The 26210-nt window shown below is 43.5% G+C and overlaps 1 long non-coding RNA gene across 1 annotated transcript; it reads left to right on the top strand.

Moving 5' to 3' along the window:
• The first annotated feature begins 583 nt into the window (after positions 1-583).
• LOC115180465 (uncharacterized) lies at positions 584-2285 on the top strand. The gene is made up of 2 exons (XR_003873082.1): positions 584-1410; positions 1533-2285. It is a non-coding gene; the product is annotated as an uncharacterized LOC115180465 (long non-coding RNA).
• Positions 2286-26210: the final 23925 nt, after the last annotated feature.

Genomic DNA, 26210 nt, shown 5'->3' with positions numbered 1-26210 from the left:
GATCACTGTATCAATGTGTCCATATGGCAGAGGCTAGTGCTCTCGCATAGTTGAATTTAAGTGTTTAGATTTGTATAATTTTACTTCCGATTTTTATGATTAACCACGTGACAATGATTTTGATAAAACAAAACCTTATTATTGAAATTAAACCGTTCCAAGAAAATGTGCATATAAAAATAATCATAACGGTAGAAATGGTATGGTAACTGTAGCTTCCCCAAACCTGAAACTCACGAGTTGCCTATTACAGACGTTAAAAGTCCCGTGAAAAAACACGCCCTCTATGGAAATCAAAGGCTCGTCGAACTGATTCGTTCTGCCGCCAGGTCTGGGTCACAGTTAGGGTCTGACATTATCAACTGCAACCATGGAGCAATTAAGGCTAAGTGCCTTGCACTAGGGCACATTGGCAGATTTTCCCACACCTAGTTGGCTCTGGGATTTGAACATATCGGTGGCCATTTTATGGTTAGGGTCATACCTGTATGTCAGGTTAGCTCAAGCACCAACGTCTTAGTTTTTGAGCAGGGGCGGAGCCAGTGGGGTGTTGGGGTGGCATTGGACACCCCTGTCATTTGAAATCCATTAACTCAGTTAGATTTTTGTACTTGAACTCAAAACTAACAATCGTTATTATCAATCTGTTAACGTTACTCAAAAGATGACCACAATTTGCAGATACACCTTTACGATAGCAAACAGGCTAAGAAATTATAGCTAGCTAAATTACTTACTGCAGAGTAGGGCTAACCATGGCATGATCTATCTAGTAACTTAGGCTGGTAGTTGGTTTTAAGGTACAGTTATGATAATGGGGATTTGTAATTGAGATTGGACTAAAATGTGGATTGGATGCTTAGATGTATCCATAGACTGTCTTATTTTTGCATAGGGTAAATTAAACATGAAAACAAAGGGAGAGATATCAAACTTCTTTTTAAAGAAGCACAAACAGGCAGATCAGGTGCAAACAGACCCCAGCCCTTACATCACCACTGGACCCCAGAGCAGCTCCCTACCTGAAACTAGTCAGAGTTAGTGTGGTCAGACTTCACAAGGACCCAGTCTACCACCACCAGGTCAGAGCATCTACCACGCAGTCAGTCACATGCCCAGTTCAGAGTTTAAATTTAGCTTCAGCTTGTAACAGATGATTTTGTCAGATTAAGCCTCACTTTAAAATGTTGGTTGTTGATTCATGTGTGTTCTTGTTTGATGGCTGTGGCATTTGTATTGTGATTATACACTAATGGTTCTTGTGTTATTTTAATGTAATAGATGTATCAAGGGATGACACAGAGACCTCTGGCTCTGAGCAAGACAGTGAGCCAGAGCTGCCAGGAGATGTCATCGAGCCCCTCCCAACTGCATCAAGCACCAGATATGCTTTTCCAAAAGGACCCCGTGGTAGGCCAGGCCTAAACTTTAAACTACACATTTTATTTAGCAGCTGTTAGTATCTAATCTTGTGAATCTCTTAATTCTACATTTCCATAGAGATATGACACATTATTTAACGTGTATTTCAGACATTTCAAGATCCAGAGAAGAGGGTCCTGTACAGCCGTGTTTGAAAACATTTCCCAGAACTCAGCATGGTACTAGGAAAAGGGCTTTCAACAGCTCCTGGTATAAGGACAATTCATGACTGGAATATTCTGTATGTCAAGATAACGACTTATTGTTGGCGCTGTTTAAAGATTCTGGATTTAAGCTCCATTCGAAGGCAGAGCATCATATCAATGCTATGTATGCTTGGAATCAGCATAAAAGGGCTAGTGCCAGCAACTCAATGTTAGATGTCATAAATGAGGACTGGAAAAAGAAAGTGGAGGAAAACTGTACTTACATTAAAACAATTGCAGATGTGCTCCTATTAACTGACACTCAAAATATAGCACAGTCATCGAGAGTCTGATGACTCTCACAACAAGGGTAATTTTGACCCTCTCATAGAGAAAAGAATGAATGCATGTGGCAATGCTAAGTACACAAGCCACCAAATCCAAAACGAAGTTCTTGAGGGCTTAGCTGAGATGGTAAAAGTGAAATAATGTATTTAGTACTATTACAATGGGGCCATCCACGAAAGCTTTTTACACTTTCAGTCAGCAGAAAGCTTAGATGCAGCAGGTCTCACAAAAATGATCGTTGATTGCCTTGAAAAACATGGTCTGGACTACAGAAATAATCTTGTGGGGCAAGGCTGTGACACTGCATCCATCATGAGCAGAAAGCATTCTGGTGTGTCTGCATGGATTAAAAACAGTGCAAGATTTTCATTTCATGTGCACTGTAATGCACATTGTTTTGAATTTGGTTCTTGTCGATGCTGTAAAATCAGTGCCTGAGGCAGTTCACTTTTTTCCTCTCCTGCGGAAGCTTTATAACTTTGTATCTGGCTCATACGTTCATCTCAAGTGACTTACCGTTCAGAAAGAGCTGTATCCACAGCAGCAGCCCAGGGAACTACAGAGACTTACGGATGTAAGGTGGGCATGCAGATACATGGCATGCCATAATCTGAGGGACAGGCTTCCAGCAGTTCTGAGAGTGCTACAGGATATCACACTTGAAAATAGTGGTGATGTCACACCCTGATCAATTTCACCTGTCCTTGTTATTGTCTCCACCCCCTCCAGGTGTTGCTTGTTATCCCTGGTATATATATCCCTGTTTCTCCTGTCTCGCTGTGCCAGTTCGTTTTGTATGTTCCAAGTCAACCAGCGTGTTTTTCCTGTGCTCCTGCCTTTTCTATTCTCTTTTACTAGTCCTCCTGGTTTTGACCCTTGCCTGTTTTCTGGACTCTGTACCTGCCTGCCTGACCATTCTGCCTGCCCTGACCTCGAGCCTACCTGCCTCACTGTACCTCCTGGACTCTGAACTGGTTTTGACCTTTTGCCTGTCCATGACCATTCTCTTGCCTACCCCTTTTGGATACAATAAATATCAAAGACTCAAACCATCTGCCTCCGGTGTCTGCATCTGGGCCTCGCCTTGTGCCCTTATAGGTGATCGATCAGTGGAGGCAAGGGGCCTTCTTTCTCAGATTTACATTTCATAGGGCTTTTGGTTACCTTTTGTTAAGTGCTTGGTGATGCCAAATGTCTTTCTGACATGCTCCAATCAAGCTCTCTTGACCTAGCAAGGGCTGTGGATCTAGTAGGTGCCCTTACAGACAGTGAGGGTTACTTTGGAGAACTATGGAGAGAGATTGCAGAGCACTGCAAAATAAGTTTACAGTGTGTAAAAGACAGCCTAAAACAAGCTTAAGATTTCACGACTCATTGATGATGAGCGCTGTGAAAAATAGTGACCAAAGTGATGGTTTCTGTTACACCAGTGCTTTTTGCGAGAAGCTTCTCAGCTTTAAAACGGATTAAAACCCACCTTAGGACAACAATGGTTGATGACAGGTTAAGTCACCTTGGAATTCTCAGTGTTGAGTCAAGGTGAGCACGCTCCCACAGCATGGATGAGTTTGTGAAACATTTAGCCAGCTCTCACCAGAACAGCAGAATTATTCTGTTTTAAATCTACCTAGGCGTAAGGAATGGAGCTGCAGTTCCGAGGTAGAGACACTGACTATTCATAGTATGTTCAAGAATTCTAGTGAAGTAACCCTTTTGGACCACACTATCTGCCACATTGAAGAACTCCGGGTTAAGTGAATTATCACTTCTACCTCTAATCAGCAATCATAGGATTCATCAATGCTCCTTAGATGCCAGGTTAGGGTTACACAGTAATTTTGTTGTCATGGTCTATGGACCCACTGAAGTAGCCTTGGCCACCCCATGTATAAAACTCTAGTTCTGCCTCTGAATATCACAGAAACACAACACTTTGAATGAATAACAGACAAATGTTCATAACAATTGTCTAGGGATGAAATTGATCAAATTATCTGTTCAAAACATGAAAAACATACAAAAACGTTTATTTAGAATGATTAGATTTCACTATAAATGTGACATTTTTTAAATATATACTTATTTTGGGGAATTTAAACCATTTACTTGTGTTACAAAAGGTTAATAAAATAAAAAGTGTTACTGCTTGGCAGACAGTGTCTCAAAAATGACCCCATTGGTGCTTTTAAGCAAAAAATATGTTGCTGCGTTTAGGGTTAATCTCATTTGCCTTTCTCTTTCTCACAAAAATGCCCTCTAAATGTCTCTCTTCTATGGGATGCATTCAATTTTCCAATTTAAAAAAAAAATACATTTTTTTTCAGACAATTTCTGATTTGTCTGTGTGCATGTTGAGCATCATTTATTTGTATTGCTCCAGTTACAGGAGGGCATGCAATGATTGTGGCAATTGAGTTTGCTATTTGGATTATGGATAGTGGTCATCATAGACAGAAAGTGTGTCTATTACTGGAATGTACTGCTGCGGTCGTCTATATACGTACACGTCAAGTTTCAACATTGTGCAGACATTGTAGTAGCCTACTGTAATGTTTATTTTTTCAGTGTGTCTGTCCTTAGTTCCCCGTAACCCATTTGATGACAAAGCAAAGAGAGCAGTCCAATTCATTGTGGGAGAAATGAGGTCAGAACTCCACAGAGACCAGGGGAAATTAGCTGCTTCCAAAACTGAGTTGATGAAAGGCAGTCGTGCGTCCCAGACAGAGGCGTGTAAAGGGAGTCCTTATTATCCAATGTCCTGCATCAATGCTTCGTTGAGATACATTATTCTACATCTCCCTTTGCCTAGCCACTAAATTGTGTCTTTAACACTTTTTTAATTCATTTTTTTCATAGAATTAGGAGGTAGCCCTTTACCAACTAGGTAGCCCCCCCCCCCACACACACACACACGCACACATACATATAAACACACACTGCTGCCTAGTAGCAGTGAGAAAAGCTCAGAAAGAAAACCTGAAGGAGTAATGTTGCATAAGGAAATGACTCTTAGTCATTGAACAGAGATGTCAATGTGTGTAATGAAAAACAGCCACAACATCTATTTATTTGGGATGTTGACGCACATACCTTGTTGATCTGATACAGGGCATCCTGTACAGTCTGAGCAATCCAGATGAGGCACACTAAACTTTGACGCACGAGTCAAAATAAACAAAGATAAAGACGAAACGGGTTGCCTAGTTGCAATATTCCATGTGTAGCAGTACCTTGCTTGGGTTATAGAACAGTGTAAATCTTTTGGAACCGTGGTCGTATCAGTGTCTATCTTTCAAATGCACTGATAACGTCAAGTCTCTCAATCAATAAAATGGTTCATCTCATCCACGGCTATAAAGCTCTGCTCAACAGCATCCTCAGGTGGAATATAAAGGTGAAAACACAATTGAGCAGCGACGTCAACGTTCAGACTGACAATTGACAAAGATGAAAATGATCAACCAATTAGCACATTCAACCTTTGGCATTCTAAAATGTCACTTTTATAATGAGAGAAAAACACCTCTAAATTGCAAACTCAGTACAGTTACACAAAGTGATGTGTTCCCACCATATTTGTTGCAAGCAGTTGAATGTCCATCAGATTTGGCCTTTAGGTCAGTGCTGACCACAGAGAGCCACATGACTCAGTGGTGTCGAGGAGCTTTGGGCCTGGGGATGATGGGAATGGGCCTGCTGTTCACGTGGGATAGAGGAAGTGGGGAGCCTCTTTGACATCAAGCATCCGACCGTCCGACCTGCAGTGTATTGGTTGAGTCTGTGGTTGTTTGCTTTCCCATGATTTATCGTGGCATTGCAGTTGACAGAGCAGCATGTCAACAGAAATAAACAGTCAGAGTGGTTTTATAGGATTTGTTAATCTGTGTTTTCTGCTACTGACACCAGAAGCATTTATTGTGTGAAGACTCACAGGCTGCGTTTACACAGGCAGCCCAATAAATAAATGCAAATCCCCACTAATTGGTCTTTTGACCAATCACATCAGCTCTGAAAAAAATATCTGATATGATTGGTCAAACGACCAATTAGTGGAAAAAGATATCAGAAATGGGCTGCCTGTGTAAACGCAGGGACTTTGGGCCTGGGCACTTTGTTACCACACTGTTGTATGCATTAGAACAGAGCACATGACAAGACAGAATGGAAGGTTATATTACACAGAGCAGTGGAACAGCCTATATGAATGACAACTCTGTCTGTCTGGAACCAGAGAGAAGAGAGGAAAGTAGAGTCTGCGTCTTGTCATACTCTTACCCTTAAAGGAGGGAAACGGTCAGGCCATACCCGGGGCAGGGGAGGGCTGAAGATAAATAGCGTCTTGGGAATCTGTATACAGTCGCATGAGTCATGTGAGTGCTGTGCAGCGCCTACCTATGCCTGACATTTACAGCAGGGAGAGTGGTGTTTACAATGCCGGACGCGGGTGAACAGGCACCTGGCTTCTTTTATTGTCAGGGAGAATTCCCACTTCCCCGCTCCAATGACCCAGTGCAGTGTGGATGTGTAGTGATGGTAATGATGGTCTCGGTTGTTCCCCTCACTTCTCCTAGACTGACCTCCACTTAGGGTCCTCTTCAACTTGGCTCTGGTTACCCTACTGAAAATTTTACACAAGATGAATAAATTACATTTGCCATTCCAATGTGTTAATATATTTTAAATATATGTGGTGAAAAACATGCAAACTAAAAATGCATTTCAAACCATATTTTTGCGTTTGCTTACAATACATATATTTTCAACACATTTCGATGGGTACATTTCCTGTAGAGTTGGCATAGCTGTGCCAGTCATGCCAGCTTTGAGTCAGCCAATGCCCTCACCAGTCTCCAGTCTATTCATAGCACCATCACCGCTCTCCCATTTAGGCACACAGGCGGCAAAGGGGGACCATATGCAGACATTTTTAAATTGCGTTTTTTTCCTCCTCTGAGTTGGGATACGTCCACTTTTAAATCCAGGGGCCTGCTATTTTCATGCAGTGTGTTGGAGTTGGATGAGAGGAATGAAAAGAGGCCCTCTGTGTTTTAGAGTGACAGTTAAAGTGAATGAGGACGTACAGTATGTGTTTGACTTCTGGGTTATAATGTGATGGACTCAGTTTCACAGTCAACACTGTATGTGGTGTGTGAGATGTCTCAAGGGGGTAGGTATGATTCCGAACCCCGTTCACTGCGGCTCACTGTGCTCTTTCCATCAGGGCTGCAGCCATGGTTCATGCGTGACAAACCCATAGAGTAATCAGCCTACAGATAACTCGGAGGGATGTTCCTCTACCATGTAAGCGTGCCAATGTCTACACCCCAGTGTCAGACAGAGGAAACGCTGTGCGAGGAGAGGACCCAGGCTGGACATCAAGCAGGACAGATAGACCTGTGTGGTCGTGTTGAGGGTTGCTGGGGCCCCCCTCGCCGTCTGCATAGGAAACACGTTAGGGCCACAGAATTGTCCTCGATTTCCTGCTTCGCTCAGCGGCCCGCTAAAGCACACAATCCCTTTGTGTTCACAACTGTCAAGTTCTCTTTACATTGTCCAGGCCACTCCGCGATCTCAAGTTAAACGCTCTCAGATTACTGCCTTGGGTATGGTATTTCAAGCACAGCATTTGTAGGGTACCGGGGGCCTGCACAATCACCTCAGCACTGCTTCATAACAGGTTAAAGAATGGCATTTTTCATACGTAAAGAGTGTTGGAGTTGGTTAACTAAAACCTGCATTGCTAGACGAGTTAGCTGAGTCTCTACTGTACTGTGTCAGAACAGAAGTGCAGGACTCTGGGAGTGAAGAGTCTGTAGCCAGTCATGCAGTAAAGCCAGGGAACAGGCATTAAATAAAGACAATACCATATATGTGCATTTCCTCTCCACAGCCTTATGGAAACACATCACCTGGAGGTGTAACCCCGTGACCTTATCTTGTCACAGCACCCCGAGCATGAGACAATGGCTCGCAGATTTACAGCAAAGGAGCGGGCTTTTCGGGTCGAAGTTATACTCTCATTTGACCATAATAGGTTGAGGCGAAGTAGAAAAAGTGTTGCTGGTAATTGAAGTTTCCCTGAGCAGAGGGAGAGAGAGGGCTGCCAAGCCCTGGGTGCTGGAGGTGAGGGGGCGAGAGGGGTTCTTTGGAGTTTTGTGAGGAATACAGTAGTACGGTTGCCATGGAGACAGGGAAGCATTCTTCAGGGCTTGCTTATGAAGAAGAAAAGCGACGTCGCAGCGAGGGCAGTGAATACAGTGCCTGCCTGCCTGCCTGTCTGCCAAGGGAAATAACGATTAGAGCCACAGGTCTTACCTTTCATATCTCTGTCTGTGGGTCCGTGAATAGGCCCTGTCATTCCCACTCTTCACCCTACATCCTGCTCTTTAAAGAAGTCACATGCATCAACTTTCCCAGTTTCATCATAATGACTTGATCCACTGCGTAAGGGCAGGGCATCCAATATTTGGTTGTGATTAGTCAGACAAAAGAGGAAAATGACAGTTGATGTAACAGCGACATGACCAGGCCACCCTCCTCTAGCTGTGGGCATGTGACTTGTTTAGTTGACGCACACAGCTATCCAAACCATATATTTTCCCATAATGCCTAGCCTTAAAACTTTACTCCAATGCAATTAACCCCTTTAGGTCTAAGCCCTTAGAGCGCAATATCTACTAAGCAAATATATGGAATTGTTTTAAGGACCCCTGCAGGTATAAAAAAAATATACCTATATTTGATAAAACATTGAATTTGGCCTTTACTGCTATAGCCCATAGAAACGCATTGAATAACACATTTGTACATGGCAAACAGACACTGTCTGTCCTATTTCTGAGAAATATAAGAACTTTGTGAGAGTCTCCCTTTTCTATATTGGTGACATATTATTTTGTAGCTCCAATGGTTCGGTCTGGACAACTTGTTCTGTGAGAAGATCTCTTCGCAATGAGGATGTCCGCGACAGAGAGTTCAGACAACTGACGTAAAGCTTGTGGATGTCGTAGAGTGAAACAACCGTTGTGTTCGTGAGTCTCATTTTTTGATGGTGGTAACACTAGTTTGTAGCTCAATCCTTTCGGGTTTTACACATGATTTCGTGATGATTTTCTTGTCTGGATCCTGTCATGCAGAGAAAAAGACCGCTTTCACAAACCCACGTTATGGAATAGGCTCAAACTCTATATCGGTGGAAAGAAGGGATTGAGCTGCAGCCACAACAAGAAACAGTAAGCCTTTAGCATAAACACACGGGGAGCTATTCAATATTCAAAATGACATCACTGTGTGACGCACAGGTCTGTCAATGTGACATAATAGTAGTCTACTTATAGGCTACTTACTGTATGCATCCACAATTTTTAAGTGGAATCATATTGCTACATAATCTAAACACTTTTCCTGCTTGTCCATAGAGACATTGTTTGATCTTCTCAGTGTCAGTTGTGTACATGCTGATAGGCTATCACGTTACACAACATCCCAGGGACTAACACATCTCTGAGTGACAGTTATTTACAGTATGTTTGGCCCCCTCCAGCCTCTTTCTTAGAAGCACCAACCCCAGGGGTGCATAGCGGTGGGCCACTGAAGGGGGGTTTTCCTCACCCTTTACCACAGTATAAAGTTACCCTGGAGGGCAACCAAAATGGCCGTCACTCCATCTCCACCTCTTACCGTTGTGCCATGGCAGCGGTAAATATTGATGTCTGCTGCTGTGTGTGACAGCTCAGGCCGGTAAAATGTGTCCTGGTATTAAACCCTCGTTTGGACTTGAGCCTCTTCCATTAATTTGGCTATTTTAGCAGGCATCGGCTGCATAGTGGCGGGCCTTGCAGACAGCTGTCCTCTGGCCCACTGGGGTGGGAGGCATTGTCCCCTGGCCTGTACACAGGACCAGATGCTCATCATTAGACAGAGCATTAAGTTCCAGGAAGAGACAGAGACTCACACACACTGATTTCACACACTGCTTTTTCAGCAGAGAGAGAAAGAAAGAGAGAGAGAGAGAGAGTGTGTATGTGTGTGTATGCGTGGTTAATGTCACCACTGTCGTTCACTGCCTGTGAATCGGATTGGCTTTTTAGCTTTCTAATGTAGGGAAAATTGTGTCCAAGACCAAAATCTTAAAGAGGATGTTATGGTTAATTAACAGAGTAATGTTTAACTGCCATTTGTAAACATCTAGATGTTTGAGAAAAGGCACGTAGGGGAGAGTGGGGTAAGTTGAGCCAAAGAGGTAAGTTGAGACACACTTGTTTCTAGTAAACCATACACAAAATGAATAATTTGACCAAATATTTAGGAAGTCATCATTCTATTGAGTCTGTGAAGGAAGAAACCACATGGAAAAAGTGGTAAGTTCGGTCCCAAAAAAATATTTTCACAAAGTCAAATAAATGTATTGTTTTAGAGGTTTCATGATGCTTGTATCTGAACAAAAGTAGATACTTTGAAGATTATTTTATACATCAGTTGGGGTCTCGATAAGCTTCAAAATGAGGTCCTAAACCTAGCATGAAAGTGTAGCTCTGTGGGCTAATATAGTCAAAATGTTTGCCTTGAGGTAAGTTGAACCAATGGCCACCATACTCCATACAAATTATAATACAATTTTGTCAGTTTAATGCATAATATGCATAATATTTTGCAACGTGTCATGCATATGAACTCAAGATAGTACATTTTTATTGTTGAGCAAATTTAAATGTTTTCTTCCCAGGCGTAATGTAAGGCATTATCGCTGGAATAGGAGATAACAACAGGGTCTGGCCTATGTTAAAATTGTTTAAATAATAAACTTACCCCACTCTCCCCTACTGTAATATTGAGTTAAAAGCTAGCGCGATGAAACGGCCATGACATTAAGGTGATATCCGATGTGTTCTGTTCACATAAACTACATTTCTTCATCCCACTTTCTCGTAAAGTGTCATTATGTATTTTAGAATGGGTTATTGTTTGTAGAGTGGCTGGATCATTCAAATGTTCTGTCTTAAAGCTATACTTGAAACATTGAGAACATTAAGTTGACCTGGCAATAGAGCAAAGCATAATGGGTAAGTAACTAAACTTGCCAACGCAGTAGTCATTCCCTCACTGTCTCTCTGTCACATTCACACTCTTTCTCCTCCTCTCTCTCAGCCTTTCACTTTCTTTTTTCTCTCTCTCTCGCTCTCTCTCTCACACACACACACACTCCCTCCTCTCTCCCCCCCCCTCCTCTCTCTCCCCCTCCCACTCCTTTGTCCTCCTTTTGTGGTTCTGGTAAGGGTTCATGCAAGAGGCAGAGTGTGGAGGGTGTGTGGGGGCAATCAGCAGCGCTTGGGTCAGGGCAGGGAGGGCCACCACAGCACAGTCCCTCTCCAGTCCGTCTCTGTCTATCTGATGGGCTCTGGGACAGTGGCTGCAGCCTGGACAACATCTGCTGGACCTGAGAGAAAATACAATGATGAATACTGCTGCCAGAACCATGGAGGTTCTTTCCCCCACCACCACCACCACACTCTGAACATGGCCTTGCTGATGAACACCAGTTAGCCAGACTGAATCATACAGTGATAGTGGTAGTGTTATTGCTCTACCTCAGTTACATAATGGACCACCATTATAAATAAATTATTGAATGAGATGCGTTTTGATTGAATAGATGCATGGAAATACATTTTGGTCTATGTCTCATTTTTTGGGGTCTTTGAGTTTTTCTGTTAGTGTCTGTCTGTGTAGTATGACTGCATGCATATGCTCAGTGTGATTTACTGTCTGTTCCTCTGCATAATGTACAGCGTTTTTGTGTTTATAGTCCGGTGCATGTCTGCGTGTCTATAGGATAGGTGTCTCCGATCCACGAGGCCTGCAATGTATGCCATTTTCTGTCCTCACCATAGCTAATCAATGACATCATCAACAATATAGTTCCCAAACCAAAAAGAACTCCATCAGGACTGAGGCCCTTTAGGACTGAGGTTGTACACCCCTGACATAAGCAGCCTAACGGAGTGTCTCTGTGTAACCGTCTTTGTATCGTCGCCGTGTGTGTCTGTGTCTCAGTACAGTCAGTGTCTGTGCTCCTGGCTCCCCAGGAGAAGATAGGATGGGGCTGGGAAGCTGTGTGCTGCTGCTGCTGCTGCTGGGAAAGTGGGCCAGCACAGCGTTCACAAGGCCTCCACAGGAGCACTCCTTAAAAGGCCAGGATGAATGATGTCGTTGTGGACTCTTTTCTTTTCATTTTTTTTCTTTCCTTCTTAAAGAAGAGAGAAGTCTAGCAGCAGGCTTTGTGAAACTCGTCGTGCACATCAGATACACACACAACATCGATGACTTCAGAGAGGTGTAGTACTTAAGCCTCATGTCCATCATATTCTGACTGGTGCACACAGAGACCATGGGTTTATTGGACAAATTGCTACAGTATGTGTAGTCGTTCAATGGGACTGTTTATATTTGTCTCTATTAGATATTGGAAAAGTACAATAAATCCCTGAGTAGGATAAAACTGTTATTTCCAGCAATGCAATCTAATTGTCTCCTCCTCTTCCTCACAAAAGGTACGTAGTTCTCCATGATAGGGCATGTTTAAAGGAGAGAGTGAAGAAGAGAGGGCTGTCCACTTTGATAGAATGTGACATGAACATGGTTGACAACATGATGCGCCGAGGCAGGGTTCTCAAGCATTCTGGACCATTTACAGTCTGCTGAAGGCTCTGGAGAAGGGTGTCATTAATTCAACTGTCATCCGTATGACACCCCTGTTAATGTGCATGGTTCAGTCTTGGGGCCACTGAAGATGGAGAGAAAAACAAGATCATGGAGTGAGCCAAGAAATATATGGGAACAATAGCTGGTTCCCCTTCTACGAAAAATAGAAACATTTCATCAACTACCATGTATGTATGTGTTAATCTAGGCCAACAATACAAATATCAGCAAGATGTATCAAGTGATAATTTCCATGCTATGAAATTCTCATGCCGTTACCAGGAAGGCTCTTTAGCTACATCTTGACCCTAACAACTAATTAAAAAACACAGAACATGTTCAGTAGCGGATGTCTTCTTCAGACAACAGCTGTTGGCCTCTCAGAGGGTCCAACTTTTTCCACCAGGACCTCACTGATAGGGGTCAAGGACTGCTTCATGCACACAATGCTACAACATGGCCGAACCCAGGGTCCCTTTTAAACCCCTGTTTGCCTCCACACAGGACAATTTGGGAGCCCTGTCTCCACTCTTCGCTTTCTCTGCGGTGAACCGCCGCACCAAAGGGCCTGCGATGCCTAGTTTGAAGGGTGTGTGGGCTGTTCCTCCTCTCACCGCGACGTCCAAATCTGTGAGCCATCTGCTGTTATCTGAGGAATGTGCTGCACACTTTATGGACATATATGTACCAGCGCTTTGACGTCTTCCCTATTTTTAGACACCGGCCCCGCTGCTGGAGGTTGTTATTATGATGTCACACAGGCTCTGAAAATAAATCCGTTTGTTTGTCTTAGGTTGCACCTCCCGCCTGCTTTCCATGTCAAGTCTGTTTGTGTTTACATGTCTGTTAAACTGCATTTTTTGATGGCTTCCATGCAGGCTGGTCACAGTTCCAAGGACATTTCCTTGAACGATTTCCAAATGCGGAGTTGATTGGAGGACAATGTGGTGTGTGGATTGGAACCATTTTCAGAGCTGAGAACCTGAAAATGGTTCCTTTTGCTGTGCCTTTTCCAATGATAATGTGGAAGTCTAGCTCCAGGATAGCGTAGATCTCGATTGGAGTCAGCTGATATTCAGTTCCCTGGAGGTGATGCATGAAATTCATATGTAAAACTGTAACCAGAAAATATGCCAAGCATTAATGGGCTGGATGATTTCCATGTCATATGAATTGGATGATAAGTACTTCCCTGATTTAGTTTAGTTTTCACTTTCTCTATCGGTAGATATATCATATTATTGTACCCCTATTTTTAATAGATAACAAGTCCATTATGTAATGATCACATCCTGAAAACAGCAAGCCATGAGAGATGTATATGCTCTCCTGTGAGTGAGTGTGAGATTACATGCACACATTAACACGTGGGAGACCTGTATGTGTGTGTGTGCGTGGGTGTGTGTGTGTGTGTGTGTAGAGAGAGGCATCAAACCATGCAGGCTGAGTTGATCTGGGGTGACAGGTAAATGTGTTTGACTAAATCTGATTTAGGGAAGCTCTGACATGAGCCCAGGGGTGTCTGGGAGGTACACAGTGACTGGCTCCACAAGCTGCATGTCATCCCTCCCTCTCCCTCTTCCTCTCCGACACATACACAAAAATACCACCTTATGTCCTCCACCCTACCCTTAGTACAGGCAGAGAGGAAGAAAGAGATTTTACATTTAAGCAGATGCTCTTATCCAGAGCAACTTACAATAGTGAATGCATACATTTCATACAATTTCATACATTTTTATTTTTTCTGTGCTGGCCCCCCATGGGAATCAAACCCACAACCCTGGCGTTGCAAACACCATGCTCTACCAACTGAGCTACAGGGAAGGCTACACTCTGCTCAAAATCTGTCCATGAAAATAATCCCACAATGTGAGGAATTTTCTATGTAAGGTTTATTTGATTGAATAGAAGTTTCATAATGGTTAGGTTGTTACGAATGCACTGATATAAGTGAACGCATGTGGCATTTCGCAACTTTATATCGAAGCAGTGCCTGTTGTCATAGAGATAGATAAAGGAAACATCATGGATATAACCTGTTTTAGCATGGACATTGCCATTGAGAGCTTCCACCATTTTAAAGTAGTCAACTGGGTGGGGATTCCTATGAGTTGGGAGATATCAGCCAATGAAGAAAAAGAAAATGGACGATGTTAAAATGGAGATGCCTATGCTTTCACAGATGCTATAATGGCACAGATACAAAGATGAGTCATCTTTCTATCTCTATCTCCTCTCTTCCACGTAAGTATCTGCCCTCTTATGGGCTAGAATGGTCCCACCTGATCTCGCCTCCTCCCGCCTGCCTTCCATCTTTGAGGACATGTATTACCACTGTTAGAGTGGTCACTTGACTATCTTGTCAATATAATAGACAGTCTTTCTCTGCGGCCTCTCAGAGAAAGACCGCAGGGAGCACTGATCAGGACCTGTCACGGGCTGATGACAATTTCCACATGATGAACAGCGTCAGTCGTCGGCTTGTCTTCTCTGACACAGCACACACGCCGTCCAGCCTAATAGCTCAGAGACAGCACTGACATTACCTCATCATCATGTAGCAGGAGAGAATACCCATTCAGACTGGCTTGTTGTATTCTACACTATAAAACTCAACACTTAGTAATATATACCTGCAAAATACGCTATACATTTTCCATTGTATCTCAATATTTTTTTTATTTTAATTTGATTTCACCTTTATTTAACCAGGTAGGCAAGTTGAGAGCAAGTTCTCATTTACAACTGCGACCTGGCCAAGATAAAGCAAAGCAGTGCGACACAAACAACAACACAGCGTTACACATGGAATAAACAAACGTACAACCAATAACACAAAATAATAAAATAAAATAAATAAAAAATACAAAATCTATATACAGTGAGTGCAAATGAAGTAAGATTAGGGAGGTAAGGCAATAAATAGACCGTAGTGGCAAAGTAATTACAATTTAGCAATTAAACACTGGAGTGATAGATGTGCAGAAGATGAATGTGCAAGTGGAGGTACTGGGGTGCAAAGAAGCAACAAAAAAAAGAACAATATGGAGATGAGGTAGTTGGATGGGCTATTTGATTTGACACACTGAATTCTGTCTAAGAAGTAGTTGGTGAACCAGGCGAGGCAGTCATTTGAGAAACCAAGGCTGTTGAGTCTGCCCATAAGAATGTGGTGATTGACAGAGTCGAAAACCTTGGCCAGGTCGATGAAGACGGCTGCACAGTATTGTCTTTTATCGATGGCAGTTATGATATTGTTTAGGACCTTGAGCGTGGCTGAGGTGCACCCATGACCAGCTCGGAAACCAGATTACATAGCAGAGAAGGTACGGTGGGATACGAAATGGTCAGTGATCTGTTTGTTAACTTCGCTTTTGAAGACCTTAGAAAGGCTAGGAATAGGGGTTGCAACAATTGCGGTGGATCATTTTAGAAAGAGAGGGTCCAGATTGTCTAGCCCAGCTGATTTGTAGGGGTCTAGATTTTGCAGCTCTTTCAGAACATCAGCTATCTGGATTTGGGTGAAGGAAAAATCGGGGAGGCTTGGGCAAGTTTCTGTGGGGGGTGCAGGGCTGTTGACCGGGGACTGGGGTAGCCAGGTGGAAAGCATGGCCAGCCGTAGAAAAATGCTTATTGAAATTCTCAATTATAGTGGATTTGTCATTGGTGACAGTGTTTCCTAGCCTCAGTGCAGTGGGCAGCTGGGAGGAGGTGCTCTTATTCTCCATGGACTTTACAGTGTCCCAGAACTGTTTTGGAGTTTGTGCTACAGGATGCAAATTTCTGTTTGAAAAAGCTAGCCTTTGCTTTCCTAACTGCCTGTGTATATTGGTTCCTAACTTCCCTGAAAAGTTGCATATCGCAGGGGCTATTCGATGCTAACGCAGTACGCCACAGGAAGTTTTTAAGCTGGTCAAGGGCAGTCAGGTCTGGAGTGAACCAAGGGCTATATCTGTTCCTGGTTCTACATTTTTTGAATGTGGCATGCTTATTTAAAATGGTGAGGAAAGCACTTTTAAAGAATAACCAGGCATCCTCTACTGACGGAATGAGGTCAATATCCTTCCAGGTCGATTAGAAAGGCCTGCTCACTGAAGTGTTTTAGGGAGCGTTTAACAGTGATGAGGGGTGGTCGTTTGACCGCAGAGCCATTATGGACGCAGGCAATGAGGCAGTGATCGCTGAGATCCTGGTTGAAGACAGCAGAGGTGTATTTAGAGGGCAGGTTTGTCAGGATGATATCTATGAGGGTGCCCATGTTTACAGATTTGGGGTTGTACCTGGTAGGTTCATTGATAATTTGTGTGAGATTGAGGGCATCTAGTTTAGATTGTTGGACGGCCAGGGTGTTAAGCATGTCCCAGTTTACGTCACCTAATAGTACGAGCTCTGAAGATAGATGGGGGGCAATCAATTCCCATTGTCCAGGGCACAGCTGGGAGCAGAAGGTGGTCTATAACAAGCAGCAACAGGGAGGGACTTGTTTCTGGAAAGGTGGATTTTAGAAGTAGAAGCTCGAATTGTTTGTACACAGACCTGGATTGTATAACATAACTCTGCTGGCTATCTCTGCAGTAGATTGCAACTCCGCCCCCTTTGGCAGTTCTATCTTGTCGGAAAATATTGTAGTTAGGGATGGAAATTTCAGGATTTTTGGTGGCCTTCCTAAGCTAGGATTCAGACACGGCTAGGACATCCGGGTTGGCAGCGTGTGCTAAAGCAGTGAATAAAACACACTTAGGGAGGAGGCTTCTGATGTTAACATGCATGAAACCAAGGCTTTTACGGTTACAGAAGTCAACAAATGAGAGCGCCTGGGGAATAGGTGTAGTGCTGGGGGCTACAGGGCCAGGGTTAACCTCTACATCACCAGAGGAACAGAGTAGGAGTAGGATAAGGTTCTTAAGGCTATAAGAACTGGTCGTCCAGTGCGTTCGGAACAGAGAGTAAAGGAGCAGGTTTCTGGGCATGGAAGAATAGATTCAAGGCATAACAGACAAGGGCATAACAGACAATCTCCTCTTAACGTGTAGGATGTGAATACAGTGGAGGTAAACCTAGGCATTGAGTGACGATGAGAGAGGTTTTGTCTCTAGAGACATCATTTAAACCAGGTGAGGTCACCGCATGTGTGGGAGGTGAAACAAAAGGGCAAGCTAAGGCATATTGAGTAGGGCTGGAGGCTCTACAGTGAAGTAAGACAATAATCAGTAACCAAAACAGCAATGGACAAGGCATATTGACATTAGGGAGAGGCATGCATAGCCGAGTGATCATAGGGACCAGTGGGTAGCTAGGTGAGCTGGAGACACGGCAATTCAGACAGCTGGCGGGCCGGGGCTAGCAGGCTAGCAGAAGGGCCTTAGGGGGACGTCACAACGCAAGAGTCTGTTGCAGCCCCCTCGGACGGTTACGTCGCCAGACCAGTCGTGATGGATCGGCAGGGCTCTGTGTAGGCAGTAAAAGGGTCCAGGCCAATTGGAAAAATAGGTATTGTAGCCCAAGAAATTGGCTGATGGACCTCTTCAGCTAACAGTCCGATATGCTGCTCTAGACAGCTAGCGGGCCGCGGCTAGCAGGCTAGCAGATGGGCCTTCAGGGGACGTTTTGACGGAGGAGCCTGTTGAAACCCTTGACGGGGCACCGTTTTTTGCAGTAAAATGGGTCCAGGCCAATTGGCAAAATAGGTATTGTAGCTCAAGGAGTGGCTGATGGACCTCTTCAGCTAGCCGGGAGATGGGCCTAGCACGAGGCTAGTTCCAGGCTAACTAGTTCTTGCTTGCTTCAGGACAGAGACGTTAGCTAGGGATAGCCACTCGGATAGGTGAAAAGATTCAGAGCTTGCGGTAGGAATCCGGAGATGTGAAGAAAAAGCAGTCCGGTATGCTCTGGGTTGAATCGCGCAGTGCAGACTGGCAGGAGCTGACCGTGCTGAGGTTAGCTGATGACCGCTAGCAGTGGCCAACTGACTACTAGCTAGTAGCTAGTTAGCTGGCTAGCTTCTGTTGGGGGTTCCGGTTCTAAAGTATAGAAAATAGCACATCCATACCAATAGATTGTATATTGGCAGCCATTTTGTTTTTACTATCTCTGGGCCTAGGATGGAGCGGGACCAGTGGGACGAGTGCAGTGGGCTGACTTTAGACATTCAGCTGACCTTGACCTAATTTGTTACTCTAAATATAAAGCGCATCCCAGAAAGCCGTAGTGGTAGCTCGTCGCTCGGTGACATAACCACCGAGCGATGGTCCACCGAGCGATAGTTCCATGGTCAAAATCATTGACCATTAGCAGCTATGCTGAAACGCTTACTGTGGGTGTAGATTGGCCTTGGAGTCTGTCAGAGGGCAAACGTACGACACAGTTGTCTGGTCATGAAGGGCAAGGCGAGAGAGGGACACTGGCTGTGTTTGGAATAGGATTACAACAAGCTTGATGAGCTATTTCACTCTATTTGTTTAATGAGAGAACGTCTGTCTGTGATAAGTCAACACAGCTGAGTAATTCTACTCTTGTTAGAAATGCAGGTCTCAGCAAAGCTTCCATGGATGCTGAATATTCATATTCACACCTGTGACACCACACCCTCATCTCACCAAAGCAGAATCAATCTTTTTGAATTATTATTGCATTTTATGATAATACATGAATGCATTAATCCTGCAATGTTAATGCCAATGCCATCTCCTTCTGTGTATATTGTATACTTCAGGTCACCTGTGTTAACTTATAAACCAACTGTATTGTGTGCTAAAATAATAGTTTTGTTTCAGCTCAGGAGCATGATTCTTACCTCCTCACTGGTCTTCTGATTCTGGTGAGTGGAGAGCTGCAACATAAACCCTAATAATGAGTATCTCCAGTGTAAAGAGAGGGGGAAGAGTTGAATCTAAGTAAGCAGCTCCATTTATAACTCTGGTTGGAGGGTCTATTCTGTTTGCTTCATCTTGCAGACACTCAACACTGCTGCTCCAGGGCTTCCTGTGTAAAATGGAGGGTCTCTCACTGTACATGTGCCAACTCACCACAGTGGTAACCATGGCGGACTAGGTTTAAGGAGGATTATGTCTTCAATGGCCAGAGGCTCTGGTTGTCTATCTACAGTATTTTTGGTCTGGGCTCCTATTCGCTCTGTAGTTTGTCAACTAACACTGGCTACAATGTTGTGGATGGATAATACTAATGTCCTGTAACTAGTTGTTTTACTCTGGGGTCATGGGGGATATGAGGCCAATGGGAAACAAGATATATGACACCTGTTAAGTGAAACGTGAACCTGTCTGCATGCAGATTTGACTGCCTTGAAGTCCTGTTCATGGCAAATGGGTTGGTCTGGTGAACTGTGAACCCTGAGATAGAGATGTCTCCACTGGGCTCCCATCCACTGATCATCAAAAGGGTTTGGGTTCAGTTCCAACTGAGGGTTGAAGACCCGACAGCCCTCAGGTTGAGTGATCGATCACGTGGCTGCCCTTTTCATCACATGGTTGTCATGAAGGTAGGCTAAATGGAAACAGTCTGGATAGGAGATATAACCAATAGTAACTCTAAAGGGGAAAGCTCCAGTCTCTTTGTCCCAGAGATATATTTGACTCTTTGAAGTCAAGAGGCTTTGTGATATATTATCCATTATCAACCACTCATTAATGTTAACCACTGATATGTCTACTGTCATGGAGAAATGGAGGAAATGACAGACAGACAGACAGACAGACAGACAGACAGACAGACAGACAGACAGACAGACAGACAGACAGACAGACAGACAGACAGACAGACAGACAGACAGACAGACAGACAGACAATGAGGAAGTGACAAGAAAAATAAGGAACAGCAAATCCTCCTGCTGTTAATAAGCCAATAGACACAAATGGAGGAGTAGACAGCTGAGAGTGCCTCTCGTCCACTGGGCTCTTGATGAAGCTGCCAGTGCCAATGTTGCCATGGTAATAATTAGCAGCCCATAGGAGTGGACAGGTCAGCTGTTTGGTAGAGAGACTAAACACACTCCATCACCTTAATACACCGCCTCACCAATGGCGTGTATGTTGTTAACCTTTTATGACAATAAACGATGGATAGGCAGGCGTCTTTTTCCATGGTTTGCTCTGTCGGAGTGACTAATTTGAGCTTTTAGCTCTAACCCATTACCGGTTGCTGCACAGCTCCAGATTCATGCTATTATTAGACTCTTGATATGAAACAAGGTCAGTCCAATAGCCTTGTCTCATTAGGCTGTCACTACTTTGCCTTAAAGAGACATGTATCCCTGCACCAGTAGAGCAATGTGCATAGTATACATCCATTCATTACAGTAAACCATAGCCATACCATAGGAAGTATAACCCCACACTGAGGGGTATCTTAAAAGTTGAACGTTCCTTTGATGGACTACAGTATCTATGTATGTGCAGCCTTTAGACTCGTAGAGACAATGGAGTGACGCTATAGTAGGAAGAGCTGCTAAGTGAGGGGCCTGCCCTGTATCTGGCTGAGGCAGGAGCTCAGCTGTTGTCCATGACAAGATCAGCTCATGATCACTCCTCCTCTTGGGGGGGGGTTGGCGAGGGACGCTCTCGCTGAGATATATCACGTGTTGAGCACAGGGGCGCACCAGCAAGATTTGCCAGGTGTCATGCATTTGACAGACTGGCTGGTATTCTCAAAGAACTGCCTGTCCGCTCACAACGGAGAAATATTGCTCCTTAAGTTGAAGAAGCCACATGCTCAGTGGTGTAGATATCCTAAGAGTGTGAATTCAAAGTGACAAGCTCCCTGAGACTACAGAGAGAAGCTGAGTCTCCCCCATAAGGAGGCTCAGAGCAGCACAGTGAAAAAGGGGGCCCTGGGACAGCTGCGGGGAGGGGGGGAGGGCAGCTCCATCACAGATCTGTCTGACCTCTGACCCCTTGATGCAAGAGTCAAATCCCTGAGTCTCTCTGACTCAGTGTCTCTGCTCTGCTGCTGTTTGCTGGGCGCCACAATTATACCCTGCACTGAGAGTTTAGCCACAGCTTGTTTTTTCCACTACTGCCTTTCTGCTATCTATTTAGTGATGTGTTTCCATAGTTTGGTTGTTGGTTGTTTTGGGTCTTCCGTGAACCTCAAATTGATTGGACTCATCAACAACTGACATGGGCAATAAACTACACTTCAACACTTGAGAAGCTTTTGTCACAGAAGCGTGAAGTGTGTCACCCACAATGTCAAACCTAAAACCCCAGCCTTACATACCATACAGTCATTTTATTCATTTACTTGGGAGAACTGCTCAATAGATTTCTTTAGAAATTATTCAAACATGTGCACAGATCAGATCATCCAGAGCAGGGTAGCTTACTCTCTCTCTCTCTCTCTCACACACACACACACACACACACACACACACACACACACACACACACACACACACACACACACACACACACACACACACACACAACATCAACAGACTTCACAGCATATGACTGGCTTCTGCAGAGATCAGCTTGCTATTATTACTCTACTCAATGAGGATGGTCTGACAGAATCTAACCACTCTGCCTCAGCCAACTCAGCTCAACTCATGGTGGTTCAAAGTTCCACACGTAACATACTTTGAATATATAGAGGCTTAGGGCCTATTTGTCAATGACAGACGTGGATGAGCACAGATGTATAGGAACGGTTGCATTGGGCCTGCTGCCTATTTAAGCGTCATGCTGTCCTTTTCTGGGAATGTGATGATATGTACTTTGCCCATTGCAAAACAGCAGGCCGAGAGCGACACTGTCTGCAGACCTGCTAACTCTCACCTGATACCAGGGACTGGAGGAGAGCTTTAAAATCTGACAGTGTCTAATTGAAGAGGCTAAGGTCTGAGCCGGCACTATCTATGCATTTCTTGCCATCGCCTTTCACATCCCAGATAACATCAAAGCAGGACTATTTCTATCAGTGTGATGATAGCACTGCAGTCTGTGTTTTCTGCTCTGGGAGGAGTTGAGTGTATGTCACAGGCGCCAACGTCGCCACGGTAGCAGGCAGTGGGCGACAGGAAGTGGGCGTCTGGCTTCACTCAGATGGTGCTCACTCGTCCACACTCACGAGTCACCCAGCTCTGAGTGGCTGCTACCTCAGTTACCTTCAGGGACATGTTACTGTAGTTAGTGAACATCTCTGAAGAGACTGTTTTACTGTCAATGGTAGTCAGTTATTTATTGGAAGGATTCTAACTAAGCTGTATTTCATCTTCAGTGCAATATCTGATAATTTACCCTTGTCCAATATATTAACAGTTTCGCACCCACTCACAACCACAGGCAATAGCAATCATCCCACTCACAACAGTCCACAATATTGTATAGCCCTCCACCCTCAGTCAGCTATCTCTTCTGCATGCTCTTAGACTGCTCACCTCATCTGGTTTCACAAACCACATCAGGGAACGGTTTCTCAGAAACACTCAATTACAATAGTAAACACCAGCTTCCCCTGAGGAATCAGTCATAGGTATAACCGTTCTGACACGAGATCACACAACAGCACACACAAACAACAAGCCCCTGGGATAAGTCTTTATGACTTATGGCTTGTTTTTAATAAGCTTCAGTCACTAACATGTCGATGGACAATGCCAAAAAGAGAGTGTTGGTGGTTTGTGCTATTGATACTTTTCATTTGTCTCCCTCTCAAACTTTTTTTTTGATCTCTGCGAGGAACAGGAACAACAGCAAACAGTCCTCTGGCATCAAAGTGAAAGGTAATGAGGGACAAAGTTCGTCTGGATTACCTTCCCTCCCGGTGACACATGATGACTGGACTGGCCTGCATGCAGCTGAGGCAGCCACTAATGGCACACGTGAGCATTGTGGTAAACACAACTGTTTAATGTTTAAGGAAAAGACACCTAAACATTTACTATACCTTCAAGAGGTAGGTTAGTCCACATGGGAATAGCCAAACAGAACGCAACAGTCATATAACTCATGTGGTTAGATGATGAATCACATGGTTGCCCCAGGGAGCAAATTACCACTGTTAGACAAGCAGAGGGGCTATGGCGGTTGTGGTGACTGACTACAGACAGGACCTGGCAGGTTGGGAAGTACAGGCCAGAAGGAGGGGCGGTGGAGAGTGAATATTAATTCACCTTGGGGGCCGTATGATCTACTGTTTCTCTGCTGAGGCATCCAATCAGAAGCCTGTAACAAATTAGCACCATGATGTCTCAGAAGGCCTTGGCTGTAAGATAGAGCTTGGCTCTGTATTTCACCCACAGATGGTTTCTTGGTGGTACTCTACCTGCCTCGTGGAGAGAGACAATTCACTGCCATGCTTGGCTCTGCCTGTATCACAGACTTTGTCTTCTATATTCCGTTCAAGCTACCAATGATCCCTGCAAATTTTATTACAAGCAAATGGATTTACTGTGTTTGACGTGACATCATTGTTACATAATGAATGGTTGGATCTTTATAATCTAACCCGTGGGAAAGGTGTAGCTGTTCAGTCTCACATACAGTATGGTGCTGTATGTTATGTATAGTAAGCATAAACCGATGACAGTAAGGTGTTTAGGTAGGAGAGGGGCCCTGCTTTAAGGTTGATATACAATTTCTCCACTATTGGCTTGACAATCAACATTTGAAAGCAGAAGCAAGAACTTTTGAAGGTGATTTTGACACACATTTGACACATTTTCTAGTGTGTGTTTATTCGGTAGGATAATTTCATTGAGTTTGAGCACCTTGAGCACATTGAGAAGAACAATACGCAGACGCTGACAGATTGTCAGTGTTCCAATACAAACACTACAGATATCAATGCCGTCCAACACACGTACCTTGAACTCACTCACACAGTCCATCACATCACTGGGAGGTCTGCTCCCTGCAATGCCCAGCAGCAGCTTACACATCACTTTCCACTACTAGCTCTCCTGATATCAGCACATAAAACCATTTTAGCCATCATCCTGACACCACAGACATTTGGCGTGCTCCACCTCCCTGTGACTAAACACAAAAGACCTCCCTCCAGGATCTCCTGATGGCTGTTTGCACCATAGACTTTGGTTCGAGGGGTGGCCAGTAAATCAGGACGAACTGGGCCTGATCCCTTCTCTGTGTATCTTGGCCTCCCTCTGGTTCTCCTGGCCTAGAGATCCTCCACGCCTCAGCGTCGGTCCTACCAGGAGGCTGATTTATGCTCTGAGTCTGCAGAAATCAATTACTGTTAAGTCTGTCCTCATTATTATTAAAAAAAGATGTAAAAAAGACCTAGATGGTAAATATAAAGATCCAATCTATGTAAAAAACTGGAGGCCTCTTACACTTCAATAGCAGCTACCTCTCAGAGAGTTTTGAAATTTCAAGAGGAGTTAAAGAAGGGTGTCCTCTGTCACCATATCTATTTGTTACGGCCATCGAAATGCTAGCTATTAAAATCACATTAAATAACAATGTTAGAGGATTTCAAATCCAAGGCTTAAAAACAAAGTTATCTATGTAGGCCGATGATTCAAGTTTTACATTTAACATTTACATTTAAGTCATTTAGCAGACGCTCTTATCCAGAGCGACTTACAAATTGGTGCATTCACCTTATGATATCCAGTGGAATATTAAGTCAGCAAGCTAGATCCCTGCGTTGTCTCATTGAAGCTCTAGATTACTTTTCTGGACTCTCTGGACTTAAACCTAATTATGTGTACAATATTACGTATTGAATCTTTAAAAAATACTACTTTTACATTACACTGCAGTTTACCTATAAAATGGGTTGACGGTGAAGTAGACAATACTTGGTGTTCATATCACAAGATATATAAATTATCTCTCCACAATGAATTTCGATAGAAAACTAGTAAAAATAGACAAAATCCTGCAACCATGGAGAGCAAAATGCTTGTCTATTTATGGGAAAATTGCACTGATTAACTCCTTAGTCATATCTCAATTTAGTCACTTACTTATGGCGCTGCTTACTCCTGATGATTTGTTTTTCAAATCATATGAGCAGAAAATATTTTGCTCTATCTGGGACGCTTAACCAGACAAGATAAAGCGTTCCAATCTATATAATGAATATGAACTCGGTGGGTTGAGATTATTAAATATAAAAGCACTAAACATATCTCTAAAAGCTTCACTTATACAAACGTTTTACTTGAACCCTAAATTGTTGTCAAGTAGATTACTAAGAAAAGCTCATCCACTGTTTAAAAATTGCCTTTTTGCCTTTGTGCAGATTGCCATGTCTCATTTTCAAATTAATTGAAAATTAAACCTTTTTCAAAGTATCTCTCTTATTCAAACAAGCATTGCAGAGCTGATTACAATTTCAATTTCATTCCCCTGAAAAGATAAAACAAATATTACAACAAATATTATGGCTGAACTCAAATATGCTGGTTGATAGAAGACCTGTATTTATGTAAAATATGTTTGAAAAGTGTATTTTGTTTTTAAATGAAAAATAAATAAATTGGAATGGTAGATTTATGTCTTTCATGGAGTTCTCAGAATTGAATGGGAAGGTCTGCTCAATCAAAGATTAGAACCAATTGATTATATCATTACACCAAAAATGGAGGATGCAGGTGGCAG

This window comes from Salmo trutta, chromosome 40 (genome assembly GCF_901001165.1).
Source record: "Salmo trutta chromosome 40, fSalTru1.1, whole genome shotgun sequence".
Taxonomy (NCBI): domain Eukaryota; kingdom Metazoa; phylum Chordata; class Actinopteri; order Salmoniformes; family Salmonidae; genus Salmo; species Salmo trutta.
Note: the sequence above shows the minus strand (reverse complement) of the source record. Positions and strands in the feature narration are given on the sequence as shown.